We start from the raw sequence: 14,332 nt of genomic DNA, 5'->3' as shown, positions 1-14,332 counted from the left end.
TCTCACAGCTAAAAGTACTGAGGATTAAACACGACAAATCTCCTTTAAACTGTCCCTCTTTGTAATTAACACTGTGGAAACTAGCACACAACGCAGCACAACCGTTTGGGGAACACACAGTGAGCTCCAGAAGCACGTGCTCAGCGGTTTGTGCTCGGGCTTCATGCCGTCATCGTGGAGTGACTTTGACTGTGAGGTCAAGCAGAATGTCGACGTGAATACTCGAGTATTTTCCCTGCTATCTGCGGGAGAGTGGAAGATGTTAAAGCAATGTATTTTATTCACAGTAAATATCGAGCACACTTCTCTGTAAATAGGAGGTGAAATCAAACCACAGGGGCTTTTATTCCAACACACACTAGCTCAGTTATTCCCAGTGGACTCGGTGGTGGTGGATTACAGGAGACAAAGACACCAGGAAGTGGCTGACAGCTCCGATAAGCCGGGCTGTGACGGCTGTGACAGGAGCTCCCGCTGGCGTACACAGTCCTACGACACACGTTCCACGTCTTTTCTCTTTAAGACCATAACAAAACGTACGGCGGGCTGAGGAGCGCTTCATTTGTGCCGCAGAGCGTCTTTGGTGCCAGTGAGGGTCCAGAGGGTTGATGGAAGCATCGGACAGCCGCTACACGTGACGGAGGACACGTCACCTCCGGGTTAAACAAAAGAACACATTTATCTGTGTTTTGCTGTGTGCACATGTGCATAGCATACGTGTGCACGTGTGATCCGACAGAGATGTAGGTACACACACACACACACACACACACACACACACACACACACACACACACACACACACACACACACACACACACACACACACACACACACACACACACACACACACACACTCGACATATACTCCAGTGTTTACCACGAGAAAAATATCCCAGAACTCCCGATTATGTCTCAATCTTCGACGGGCTGCAGGAGAAACCACATGTGCCGAACAATAGAGACTCTACAGCTGTTCGGGGGTAGTTGTTACTACAAGCTAATATGCGTTCCTGTTATTTCACGTTTTAGTTTTTTGATGTAAGCCAAATTGTTAAAACCCAACTAATGTAGAAAGCACATCAATAATAAAGAATTGTTCCATTCCAGCTAATCCCAAAAACAAACAAACAAACCACAATGTTTTGTGGTTTTGGCCTCTTGGCACTGCTACCAACATCCAAAGATCCCTCTCACACTGCATGTTCCCGGTCAGAGTGAACGAAAAGAAGTGGGGAGATGGACACTGTTAAAACGTAGTGGTCTGATGTGGTGTAAGTTGTATGTGACACAAAGTGCGTGCACATGCCATGAGAGCTGGTGCACAGTACAGTTTTACAATTGTGGCTTCGGCAGCACACGTTTTAAAGCAGGGGGTGACTTACCAGTCGCAGAAATCACAAAATGCTTTTGGTAGGCAGCGTCGAGCTGCAACGTCAATGTCCCTAGATTACCCTGGAGACATGTCCTCTAGCTGAACTGTAGCCTTCGGCCCGCATGGCTTTGTTCCATCCTAACACTCGGCCTTGCCTGCTTGTCTACTTGGCCTCAGTCATTTCCGCAGACTGTTTCCTCTCCTTGCATTCTACACGACACCGTTTTCTTTTCCTCGCTCGCTCCGGCTCACATTACATTGGAGAATATGCTGCACGTTCCTGACCAAAACTGTCCAGTTCTTTATTTTTAAAACAGATATATTGTACTTTTTTCATTTCTTTATTGATCATTCTTCCATGCTTCTTGACTGTTTGCAGTAATTGCTTTTCTCTATTATGTTAATTGTTGTACACCAAAAACCAAAGCAAATTCCTTGTATTTGAAAAACTACTGCAATAAACTTGTTTATTAATTCTGATTGTTACTTTATTAAGGCCTGTGGAGCTATACAACACTAAAAATAGATGGAGAGAGGTGCTGAGTGAGCATTTAGACTAATGAATATCACAAAAGAGATAAGGACATAAAGAGAAAAACTAAGAGGCAAAAGCAGAGAACAATAAAAAAATAGAGAAAGAGATAAATTGAGAGAGGAAACGAGGGAGACGGATCGAGTGAGAGCGAGGAAGGGAGAAAATGAGAGCGCAGGGAACAGAGGAGAGCCTCCCGTGGAGTTTAACTTTTGGAAAATGAGTCAGTCTCTGCGGGGGGGCTTGACGACAATCTCTGGACAGAGTCCCAGCTCCCATGATGCTTTGCAGCAGCTCATGACAGGACAGACATGACACGCTGCTGACACGTGACGTCAAGGTGCTGAACAACCTCCAGCTTTCATAGAGCACACGGATCTCTGGCCAGGTGGTGCTAACATCACTCACTCACTCACTCACTCACTCACTCACTCACTCACTCACTCAGCGCAGGAAATGAGCTAACCTGAATAAGATACAATAGGAGGTCATTTCTCAACATGGTATGTCATAGAGGGGAGGCCTGCTTTGTTTGTGTGTGTGTGTGTGTGTGTGTGTGTGTGTGTGTGTGTGTGTGTGTGTGTGTGTGTGTGCGCGCGCGCTCTTGGAATAATTAGTTAATACACAAATGAACCAGAAACTCGCAGAACATGAGCACCTTTGTGCAAGCTGCACATGCAGATGGTCGACTCACAAGCCAATAGACAGACACTAGTAAAACACACACACACACACACACACACACACACACACACACACACACACACACACACCTTGCCAAGTTAAAAGGAGAGCCTTGTCTGAGATATATTGTGTCCTATGTTTTCCAATATCTGTATTTTCTCCATGTAAAGTAATTAACATGTATTATGATTCTTAGTATAAGTCTTCAGAATAATCCCACCAAGCTTAATATCTTGTCAGCTCAGCTGCTCCATTCAGAGACTGGGCGTCTTGCTCAAAGGCACCTCAGCAGACGGTTTTGGTTTACTCTTCACGCACACAAATGATTCAGACCAAAGTTAGACACAATTACTGTCTAAGTGGCCTCTGTGTCTAGCTGTGCATCTACAGTGGAGTTGTTTGAGAGATTCTATATTGGGCTGTGTTGAAGCTCGTCTTGTGGCAGCGCTGCTCTGCTGCTATTTACCATGATCTTTCTGCAGGGCTCAAGGTCTGGACCAGGGTCATGGATAATGACTGGGTGTAAATGGCAGCCTCAGTTTCCATTCCCTGGCGGCCGCCGAGGAGCAGACACCGACCTCTCCAATCTCTGGAGAGGTCTGAAGTCTCAAGAGGACCAGCTGTACAGATACTACCGCAGGTAATCACCCTGGTGTGTGTGTGTGTGTGTGTGTGTGTGTGTGTGTGTGTGTGTGTGTGTGAGAGAGAGATGTGACAGACTGAGTCATCTATTGATTTCCTAGTCAGCGTTAGCGTTGACCTTATGAGTGATTTAGAAAGCTTGTATTGGTGTTTGTGTGTCAGTGTTAAAGGGTGTGCCTGACATGCATATCCTCAACCAAAGGGTCCTACAGAGAACACTTCTATATTCCAAGGGTATCATCTAGAACCCTAAAGGGTGGTGTGGGCAGTGGGGGTTTTGGGGGCTGTGAGGCCTGGATTGTGGGCAGTCCCTTTCAACAAACACTTTTTTCCAAATAGGGTTCTTTGGATGAAAAGGGTTCTTAATGGAACCATTGGTCTTTCAATGAAACATTGAAGAACTTTCTTTAAAAAAGGGTTCTTCTGAAGCAAATGGTTCTGGGTAGAACCTCAGCCCTTTGGAACCCTTATTTCTGAGAGTGTAGATATATCTAAGACAAAGGTGCATTTGTTGGAGAATGATTCCAGGTAACAACATGAAGTCCAAACCTGGATTAATGTACGACACTGGGACATGCAGATTAATCATGAAGTCGTAGTTTAATCCGACAACAAGCTAGTGTTACATTCATTACATTGACTGGTGGAGCCAACAGCAGGTTCAGGAACCCAGACTGGTTCAGGAACCCAGACTGCTCCATATAGCACAAGTGCTTTCACGGTAGACACTCGGGGAGAATACACTGTTAGGAAGTAATAGAAAGTGGCTTCCGGCGGTACTGTGGGATGAACACCACGGGCTGCATGTGGCTGTCAGTGACGGAGCACCTCGGTTCAGTCCACTGCCTCCTGAGATGAGCCCGTTCCCTCGACCCGCCCCTACCCCTCCACCCTTTGATAGATCGGTCAGAGGGCGGGTCCCCGACTGCCTCACTAAGCAGAACTGGATGCGACCATCTCCCGTCTGGGGTAACGAGCAAAATCGATTGTCAGAAAGAACGCTAGGTGCATATGAGGCAGCTAGCTTTGAGACCCAAGATATGTATTTTCTGAAATAATAAAATACTCTTTTACATGTTTTACATGATACAGTTTTCACATCACCGAACTAAAGGTTAATTCAAACCTCAATGAGTAGGATTTGGACATTTCGAACTTTGGCGACTCCTACTGGACTGTACAAGAACGTCCACGCCACTTTTCTTTACACCGTCACAGTAACGTGAACGATGATCTGATGGGTCTGGGGCTTGATATGTGCCGTTCTATCGTAAAAGCTATGTAGCCCCGTGACAGCGTCACCAAGCGGCGTTACGGTACACAGAAGTCACGGTTTGGTTCATACCCCGCTTTAGGAGTTCGGTACAACGGGTTCTTTGAAGTAAAACTGAAAGCTTGGAACTGGAACAATGCTTCTGTCACGTTTTGGAGTATCCTTCCTCTTATACGTCAGTCAAAGTGGCACAATGCTTGGAGCACGGTTTGGTACATACTTGTATTTCAATGCAGCTGTAAATACAGTAATGGTCAACCCTGTTTCATAACGCACCCTCCCATTTACTGGAGAACTACACTGTCAAGCGTCTTTCCTCGTCAGACAGAGATCTGCTCTGGTAAATAGAGATAGATCTCCATCGTCAGACATCCACCAAGTCTAAAAAGCCACCAGGTCATACGGAAGCAGGCTAAATGAAAGCCCAATCAGTGGCTGTTTATTGGTGGGACCTTGAGCCCTCTCTGATTCAATTACCTGCTATGATGAGGACAGCCAGCCACGCAGAGAGGCAGGGAGGCAGGCAGGCCAAGCTCACGACACTGTGATTAATGGGGCCAGGGCCAAGGAAATGGGTCATACAGACAGAGAGCAGAGGAGGAGGGAAAAGAGAAATTACAGGCTGCGGGATAAAAGGAAAGCAGAGGAAAAGATAGTGAAGAGGAGAAAACAAGATGAAAGAGGGGAAAAGAAAGGGAGGGTAGACGCCACAGATGAGGGGATTTGAGGAGAAACAAGAAGAGATGAAGGGAGGGAGAGACTCAGTGGGTAGAGGTGTGGGAGCAGACATGTGTGGCCTCTCATCCTTCATCTGTTACCCTTTAAACTTTCACTTCAGTGGTCCTCTCCCTCCCTCTTTATGCCCGTCTTTCCCCTGTGTCCTCAATGCTGCTTTCTTTCTCTCTTTAAGTTGCATTTCCTTCTTTCTCCTTTTCTTTCTTTTTCTTTACTTTCTTTCTACCTCCCTGTCTTCTCTTCATTGTTTCGTTCCCTCTTGCCTAGTTTACTCCCCTCCTCCCTCTCTCAGTGTTTGGCCTCTCTTTTCCTTCATTCCTCCCCTACCTTCTTCTTTGTTCTTCTTCTATTTAGTTCCCACATAAAGAGAATGCCACCTGCCTGTAAGCGTCTGCCATTGATTGTGTGTGTGTGTGTGTGTGTGTGTGTGTGTGTGTGTGTGTGTGTGTGTGTGTGTGTGTGAGGGATGAAGACACAGAGGCATTTACTGCCAGCAGCAGTAAAAGCCGTTCAATCAGACTAGATTGAGAAGCCTTCCTTCCTTGGCTGTGAATCAGTCAGCCAGTCCCCACTGAGCAGGTACACACAAACACCACAGGGTCTGGTGGATGATGAACATATGAGGAATGGTGACGCGTGTTCACAGAAGGAGATATTCTATTTGATTGTCTTGCGATGGGCTGTTCTTATCTTAGGTGCTATTTCACAGGTTCCTTTATACTCTGTGTATTAACAGCAGGCCAAGGTCTTATTTGTTTCAACACTTACCTCAACATGTTCTCATATTTTATGTCCGCTGTGAATCGTGGGAGATTTTCCATCTCACCTCAAAACAATTGTGATTGTCCTTAAAGGGACAGTTTGGATGTTTCTTCTCCACAGTCATTTTATTACCTGCAGAAGATGGAGTTTGGAGCAACAGCCCTTGAGCAAAGCAATGTACTACAGTGGACGTATTTTAGACTGTGTTAAAGTCGGTTTAAATCGACGCTTTATTTAGAATATGTTCCCCTTCCTGCATCGGTTATGTTCATCTATGCTCTCTTAAAAACCACCAGACTCCATTGACATAAACAGTAGTGTTTCCTCACAGAACACAGGAGTTGCTGGTCTGCCGCTGCCTCCATCGGTTGGTTTGTTTGAGTTGTTGTGTGACTCTAGTGAGTTAAAGGGTTTTGACGAGAGCACAGCTCCCCATCAGAAAGCAGAACGCGCTGTAAAGCAGATACAGCGCTGACAGTATTCTAAATACAGCGTACACATGAACCAATATTCATTCTTTTAGGTGTCGAAAATCAACCAAAAAAATATGACTTTGATTGGATAGAAAAAGTTATTTCTGCAGCTTTTGTGGATGTTCCCTTTAAGTCCCTGTGAACAGTGTTGTCGTGTCATTTCAAAGACACACCAACATGTACTTGAGACCAACTGAAGTGATATAGAGCGTTACAAATGGCTGAATCGATGTCTCTCTAATGTCGTCTGAATGGGGTGGCTCTCAGTGGCAGGAAGGGAAAAAAGACATTAGTCTGATATAGATTAGCTGAAAATGAGCACATTTTGTTCAACGTGGACGGCAAATTCAAAATCACGTTGGACTCTCCTGCATTAACACAAAGATTTATGGATTAATTCCAATACTTCCACGAGGCCAACGCCCTGATAAAACTCCTACCGTTGCAATGGTTTCCCAAACAGTTGACGTTATGTTACGGACTATTAGTGGTCTGTTATTACACACTCTGAAATCTTTGCTGTTTCTCCTTCATATTTCAGCGAAACACCGCATCAGTGGCAGACGGATGAAATGAAGCCGTGTGGTTCATTAACTGGAGTCAAAGACGGTGGAAGGATCAATTTCACCTCAATCAGAGGCTCGGCGTGCAGCATCACCCTCTCTGCATTGACTATTGACTGGACATCTTGAGGCTGTGAGCAGCTGATATCGTTGGTACTCTGGGGGATCTTTAGGGCCAACTCCTCTATTACACCAAATGTGCAAGTGCAACATTGTAAACATGTTTAAGTCAGAGTGTAGCCGTGCTTTCCTGCAAAAAAAAATCAAACTCCATTGAACTTGGACCCCTGCATACGCCGACCTCCACAACACTTGTCCACAGGTGTTTGGAAGTTATGAGGGAGTGGTGTTGCTCTGCTCTCCTGTCCTCCTATGATCCAGAGCACGGCAGAGAAGAAGTGAGATGTATATTGTGACAGTTTCCACTTGGTAATAGTCAGCTGTATTCTAGCTGCTCTGTGGGATGAGTAATAGAGTGCACTTCATCCTACGCTCTACCTCACGCAGATAATGTGCACTTGGGCGTTTGGTGTGAAAGACTGGTAACACTGTGAGAGCGAGCAAAGAGAAAATAGAGCTTTGCAGCAGGCGACAAAATGTGTCTGCGATTTATTTTTTACTGAGGATTTCTGTGCAAAACCAAACCGGATTCCTGTCACTATGCATACGTGTGAATCTGCAGCATACAACCACCTAACACAGCCTGCAGAAACTAGGGCTGAACGGAGTCCTTTGGTGGACACACGTCACTTTAAGACACTGACGGCATGCTTCCCTCCTTTGTGGGTCATCGCACTCTCATGGAGGAAGCACTCAATCAATCTGAGGTGTTGAGGCAGAGCCTCTGAGCGGGCGGCTAAATTACAGTCCTGCAGGTTGAGTGCGTCACGCGCTCCCAGACTGTACTCAATTACGGACGATTTAACTGACGGAGCTAAGCGCCGGCGCTCCAGCTCCATGTGCATTTCTCGCCAAAACATTACACTGGAAACGGCTCCCCGGGGACAAAACTCCACTAACATAACAGGAAATGGGGCAATTAGAGTGCAAAAAGAAGACCGTCCGAGATAAACAAAAAATCGTCACCTGAGCTATGGAGTGTGGCTGCTGGCTCAAACTGCAAATAGCCAAACTAAATCCGATTTGCTTTGTCTTTTTGCCATAGAAGTCATTTCTCTTTGATGAATAAAGGGCATAAAATGTGTGGAGAAGAACAAGCACGGAGGTTTGAAGTATCTCTCACAGTAGTGTGCGCTCTTTTTTTTTGACCGTGAGAACTGCTGCTGCAAATTGGACTCATGTCTGGAAGAGAAGTTTGCAGAACGGTTTTACTGTGTTATTCCAATGGGAATCCCCGGCTGGGTGAAAACGTACCCTCCTCCATGTTGACTGAGAAAACCCACAATGTCGACTCACTTCTGCCTCGTTTACAAGACACAGCCCTGCTGCAGGACTTTGCCAGAGTTGCATGTCTCACCAAAACAACCACAGTGTCACATCAGAGTCCAGCCCCCCCCCCCGGCGCTTTCTCATATAAAAATACAACAACATGTGGCACTGCTAAAAATAAGTGCTTTTGAATCATTCACGACATACACCACTTAGAGAGCTCATGCATATTCATGACCCAATGCAAATACGTATCATCAGACTTTAACTAGTAGGAAATTCAATTAATGGAATAACTGGGGGGGGGAGGGGGGGGGGGGGGGCTGCAGCCGGACCAGCGTGCTGACAAACAGGAAGGAAGCAACTCTGATCAAAGTCTCTGTTGTACTGTCAATCTTCTAACAAAACATGGTGTTTAAGTTTTTAAGTTTCCACATCTGCACACCAAAAACAATCTCTCAACCGCATTAAATATGCAGATATTAATACGGTGGAAGATAGATAACTACCCAGAAAGACGCGTGGTGTTCTAGTGCACTCGCACAAAACACACAAGCCTCTACTGCATATTTCACTTTCACATCACAGACGAGGATGTATATGAACACACAGTGAAGACGGGACACAACGCTCCGCCCTCTCCACAGAGATCTCCTCTGGTTCCCTGTGAAGGCGGCTCATTAAAGAAATATACACAACCTACATTCCGCTTCATGTAACGTACGTCTGTAACGGCACCAGTGGCTCATTTCACTACCCTACTCACAGCGCCTTCACATGGCGGCTCAGAATGTCTTTTAAAAAACATTATCACAAAAAAAACACTTTTTTTGTGTGTATTTACGTGGTTGTTTGTCTTGATGAAATATGCTGGAGGAATACAGTAAAAGTGTCGGAGCCTCAGCAGAGGAGAGGAACGACCCGGCTCACAGAAAACTAAGCGAATAAATCATTTTAATTAAGACCGTTTTTTGGCCATCCCTATTAATAATGTATACACCAGAGCGACCCGCATTAAACTTATGAGCTTGTCATCTCATTTTTCTGGTCAGCAAGACTCTCTGGATAATATTAGCCAAACAGTTTCTGGACTTTTTCTATGCAGCGTAATTGGGAGTGAATCTTGTCAAAGTACCAGGAAGTTCATTAGAGCTCATGTTGTGTTGCTAGTTTGGAAGTGGACCTCGGTGTCGTCACGCCACACACTAAGACAAATTGGACCAGCAGGGTTCCTAGAAGCCACGCCAAGACTTGGACAGTTGGACTTCCTACTTTCATCATTTAAGAAAACAATAGAGCATGAAACTAAAATGAACTATAAATCGCTGCACTCTTAACATAACTAAGTATGGATATGCATATACAAAGAATGCAGGGAACTTCTATACACATTTATGATGTTTTTTTCATGCGGTGCTAGTAAACATCCACAATAAGGTCATTTTCTGCAGTTAGGGGTCTCTAGCCAATCCTTCATCCTTCAAATATGTGGTTAAAAAAGTCCAACATCTAAAAAGTGTGTCGGAAAAATGTGGCTAAAAACTGGACAAAAGGTCAATTTATAACTTCAGGCAGACATGAGCAAAGAGGATATGATGTCATCGATGGGGGATCAAATCAAACGGACCGTCACCTCAATTAAAATGACGGATTCCTCTGGGCTGGGATAACGTAAGTACTCAACTCAGTATACAACATAGTGCTAGTCGTTTTGTAGACATGTTAATGCTGAAAAGTCACATAATATATCTTTAAATAAAAACAACTATTTTAAATTGTCTCGGACTTAAACATAAAAACACAAAGCACAGGCACTCTCAACACTATCCACCAACACATGCAGCAAAACTCAAGCTGCAGGAGTTCTCTGCTGGGTTTGAAGGAGACGGTTCTTACCACTTTGCTGCCGGGCGCGGTTTGTTCCATCCACTGCTCCATTGGGTCCCACTGTGGAGTTGGATGTGACATGCTGCTTGAGTAGAGAGGCGGTGTGTGACTGTAGGAGATGTCAGTGGGTCTACAGTACATGTTCCCATGTCTGCAGGAGTGCCATGTATGGAGCTGTGGGTGTGTGTCAGGAATATTGTATGAGGGCTGTGATGGGTGAGTGTGTGGAGTGTATACCTTAGTTGGTAGCTAATCACTCGTTTCCTATAGGACACGACCCCATGATGGGCGCTATGAGTGTCACTGAAGTGTGTATGTGTGCAGTGAGGCGTGGTGACACTTATCCTCTACACTGGTCAGTGGTCGGCTCAGCCCTGCATGCCTCTCCAAACACTCGGGAAGAGCTTCCTCTTTCTTGGCATCCTCTCAACCACTACTCCTCATCCATCCATCTATCCTTCCATCCAACTATCCATCCAACTATCTATCCATATATCCTTCCATCCAGCTATCCTTCCAACTATCCATCCAACTATCCTTCCATCTATCCATCCATCTATCCTTCCATCCAACTATCCATCCATCCATCTATCCATCCAACTATCCTTCCATCTATCCATCCAACTATCCTTCCATCTATCCATCCAACTATCCCTCCATCCATCTATCCATCCAACTATCCTTCCATCCATCTATTCTTCCATCCATCTATCCATCCAACTATCCTTCCATCCATCTATCCATCCAACTATCCTTCCATCCATCTATCCATCCAACTATCCTTCCATCTATCCATCCATCTATCCTTCCATCCAACTATCCATCCATCCATCTATCCATCCAACTATCCTTCCATCTATCCATCCATCTATCCATCCAACTATCCTTCCATCCATCTATCCATCCATCTATCCTTCCATCCATCTATCCTTCCATCCATCTATCCATCCAACTATCCTTCCATCCATCTATCCATCCAACTATCCTTCCATCCATCTATCCATCATATATCCTTCCATCCAGCTATCCATCCAACTATCGTTCCATCCATCCATCTATCCTTCCATCCAGCTATCCTTCCATCCAGCTATCCTTCCATCCAGCTATCCATCCAACTATCCTTCCATCCAGCCAACTATCCTTCCATCTATCCTTCCATCCAGCCATCTATCCAACTATCCTTCCATCCGTCCATCCAGCCAACTACCCAGTTTTGCTTCCAGCTATCTATCCATCTACTCATCCATCCATCCATCCATCCATCCTTCCTTCCTTATTAGACTGTGTTATGTGTCAATAAGAAGTCACCTGTGCTCTAGTCTGTATCTAGTAAGAGCTCACATAGAGAGTTACAAAGAGTTGTTGAAATGATTGATGAGCAGATGGTGGCAATTACACATACAGCCAGCTGGTATATTTACATTGCAGACATTTACTCCTGTGCAAAGCAACAGAAGTCCGTATTCATGAGCCAGTGTAAGCGCAAGCAGCTTGGTCATAACGAAGTGCAAGAGGCAAAAATCAACATGCACAGAGCCGGAAAAAGGGGGACATTGCCAGAAGCCTTTCCAAATGAGAGAAAATCTGCATGCATTGTTGCTGGGCTGATGTTGGCAGATGTTTTATGGAGCACTTCAATTATTCAGATTTATTTGTCTTTCAACATCTTCTTCTGTGCTCCTCTGAGGGACTGCAGAGTTACCGTCATCCCTCTACTTTATGTGGCGCTGCCATCGTCAGGCCCGAGCAGGTACTGCAGGTGCTCTTGCAATAACTCGATATCCACTGAACGGTTGTTCTCAGGCATTTAGCGCACGGATCAAAGAGTGGGATAAGGGCTGGAGTTGAACTGATTATTTCTGTCTTTATAGTTGAAAACGCAGAGATGACTGAAATCAGCCGCTGCAGTCGACTGACAAGCAGCAGACTCTTGGTCAGAGGGCAGGTGGAAGCAATTCCACATCAAAACACCCTGCTGCTGCTGCTGCTGCTGCTGCTGCTGCTGCTGCTGCTGCGAATTCAGGATGTTCTTACTCCATCAACCCTTGATGTGAATTCTCTACTAGGACACAGACAAACTAATACAAAGTTACACAAGCGTTTTCCTGTTAAATGGTTCTTAAATGGATACATGCCGTGAACAATGCAGCTCATTTAGTGCTATCCTCTGTCATTCTTCCATTAACTGTCTATAAATAGTAGCGCATACACAGCTGGTGCTGTTCCCTCCATCTGCACTACCTACAGTACACTATCAGTACACTATATAGTATATAGTATGGTTTACACACACGCACACGCACACACACACACACACACACACACACACACACACACTTACATACATTGAGGGTTAGTGTTTGACCTTACCAGCTGCACCTCACATACTGTGCAGCATGATTACATTAGGATTGTATTGTGTTGCATCATCAACTTGAGAGTGTTCCCTGCTGATGTTCCCGTCGGTGCTCGGAGAGAAACGAGAATATGAAAGAACAGATTGTTCCTCCTCCTCTTGGGTAACTCCACGTAGCCGACAGTGCTGAGGGAGAATTAACGTAATCTTCTTTGCTCTTTGTTCGCCTATAACTCCCAACGCGGCCTTCCCAAATGCAAGAAGGAGACAGAGACATCGGGCTGACAATGGACTTCACCTGGTGTTACAGTTTGAATAAAGAACTAAACGACCTTTGAGAGCATTTAGCGAGAGACAAACTACACACCTCATTCTCCTGCTGAGTAAAAGCTGCACTACAATTATCACAGACAGGAATTTAAGTTCAAAATCAGATCACCTGGATGCATTCAGTGTTCCAACATACAACTCTACTAGCACATGTTGAAACCGTTATATTTTTTGTTGGGTTTATAAGACATTTGTGTAATGCAGAGATACTATATATTGTTGGATGGAATATGACAGCACACGGTGAGATAACAGTAGGCACAATGAAACAATAATCAAAAGACGAAACTGACAGATTACGGTTTCATAATGTCAGCTTAAAGTTATCTATCAAACTCGAGGGTGAAAGGCAGGAGATGATGAATACTCACTTCAACTCTGATTCAGACAAACCGAGGATAATTAAAAGCACAGAGGCTCTGATAACTCAGATTATATCCTGCATCAATCTCAAACCTCTCTGACAAAAGAGACTTTAAACAACATCCAGCCATCATTAACGGTGAGACACGCTGCTACATGACCCGTCTCCGTTTCAGGGTCGTCTTTGTCACACAGCGGTAAGCTTGAAGATTGTGCCACATTTCTGTCTACCTGCAGATCATCACAGTTATGAATCCCACAGGAGAGGTGGGCTGATTGATGAGCTATCAATCTGAGACATATCTACTGAATACACATCCAAACACACACATACAGAAAGTGTAGCGTGAACAAGCATGTCGCTCACGGATTTGAGAGAAATAAGAGGAAACGTTTTGATCTAAATAAAGCTATTCACCTGTTCCAAGGCTGAGCACAATCTGAAAGGAGGCAGAACAAGGTTCTGTGATGGAACCTACTCAACCTGCTCCTCTATAAGACGTCCTCCTCGAGGAAGAAAAAAGGTCCAATACTCAATTCAACTTTCTGTCCAAGTAGACAAGGAAACATTCCCCGATAAAGCACCTGATCTGTGCAGCCACTGCCCTCAATAAAGCTGTGCTCTCACAACAGAGACATCAAAAAAGAGCTTTTACAATCCGACGCTTCCTTCTCGACTGCTCTGCTGAACGTGGTTGGTTTCCAGCAGCAGGGTTAACACCTAGGTGAAATAAAGTCAGAGCAGACTTTCCTTCTGTCCAGAAGTCCCATACGGTCGCCTCTTCTGTGTCTCTCACACAGAACTGAATTACTTTGACGAATGCTGTTTGAGCAGATGTTGTAATAAAAAACATGGACATTACAGCCGCAGTGGTAACTCGCTTCTGTTTTAAAATCGGAACAGTGTGGAATATTTTTTGTCAAATCAGGATATCCAGTGCATGCATATGCATATATTTTGCACATTA

The 14,332-nt window shown here is 44.9% G+C and overlaps 1 protein-coding gene across 1 annotated transcript in view; it reads right to left on the bottom strand.

Annotated features, from left to right (window-relative positions):
• kcnh2b (potassium voltage-gated channel, subfamily H (eag-related), member 2b) overlaps positions 1–14,332 on the bottom strand; it is a 192,822-nt gene that overhangs the window by 72,398 nt on the left and 106,092 nt on the right. The window lies entirely within an intron of this gene.

The sequence above is a fragment of the Cebidichthys violaceus genome, unplaced genomic scaffold (genome assembly GCF_023349555.1).
Source record: "Cebidichthys violaceus isolate CVI_PGR_0920_01 unplaced genomic scaffold, fCebVio1.0.p SCAF_15, whole genome shotgun sequence".
Taxonomy (NCBI): domain Eukaryota; kingdom Metazoa; phylum Chordata; class Actinopteri; order Perciformes; family Stichaeidae; genus Cebidichthys; species Cebidichthys violaceus.
The sequence above is the reverse complement of the archived record's forward strand: the minus strand, read 5'-3'. Positions and strand labels throughout refer to the sequence as shown.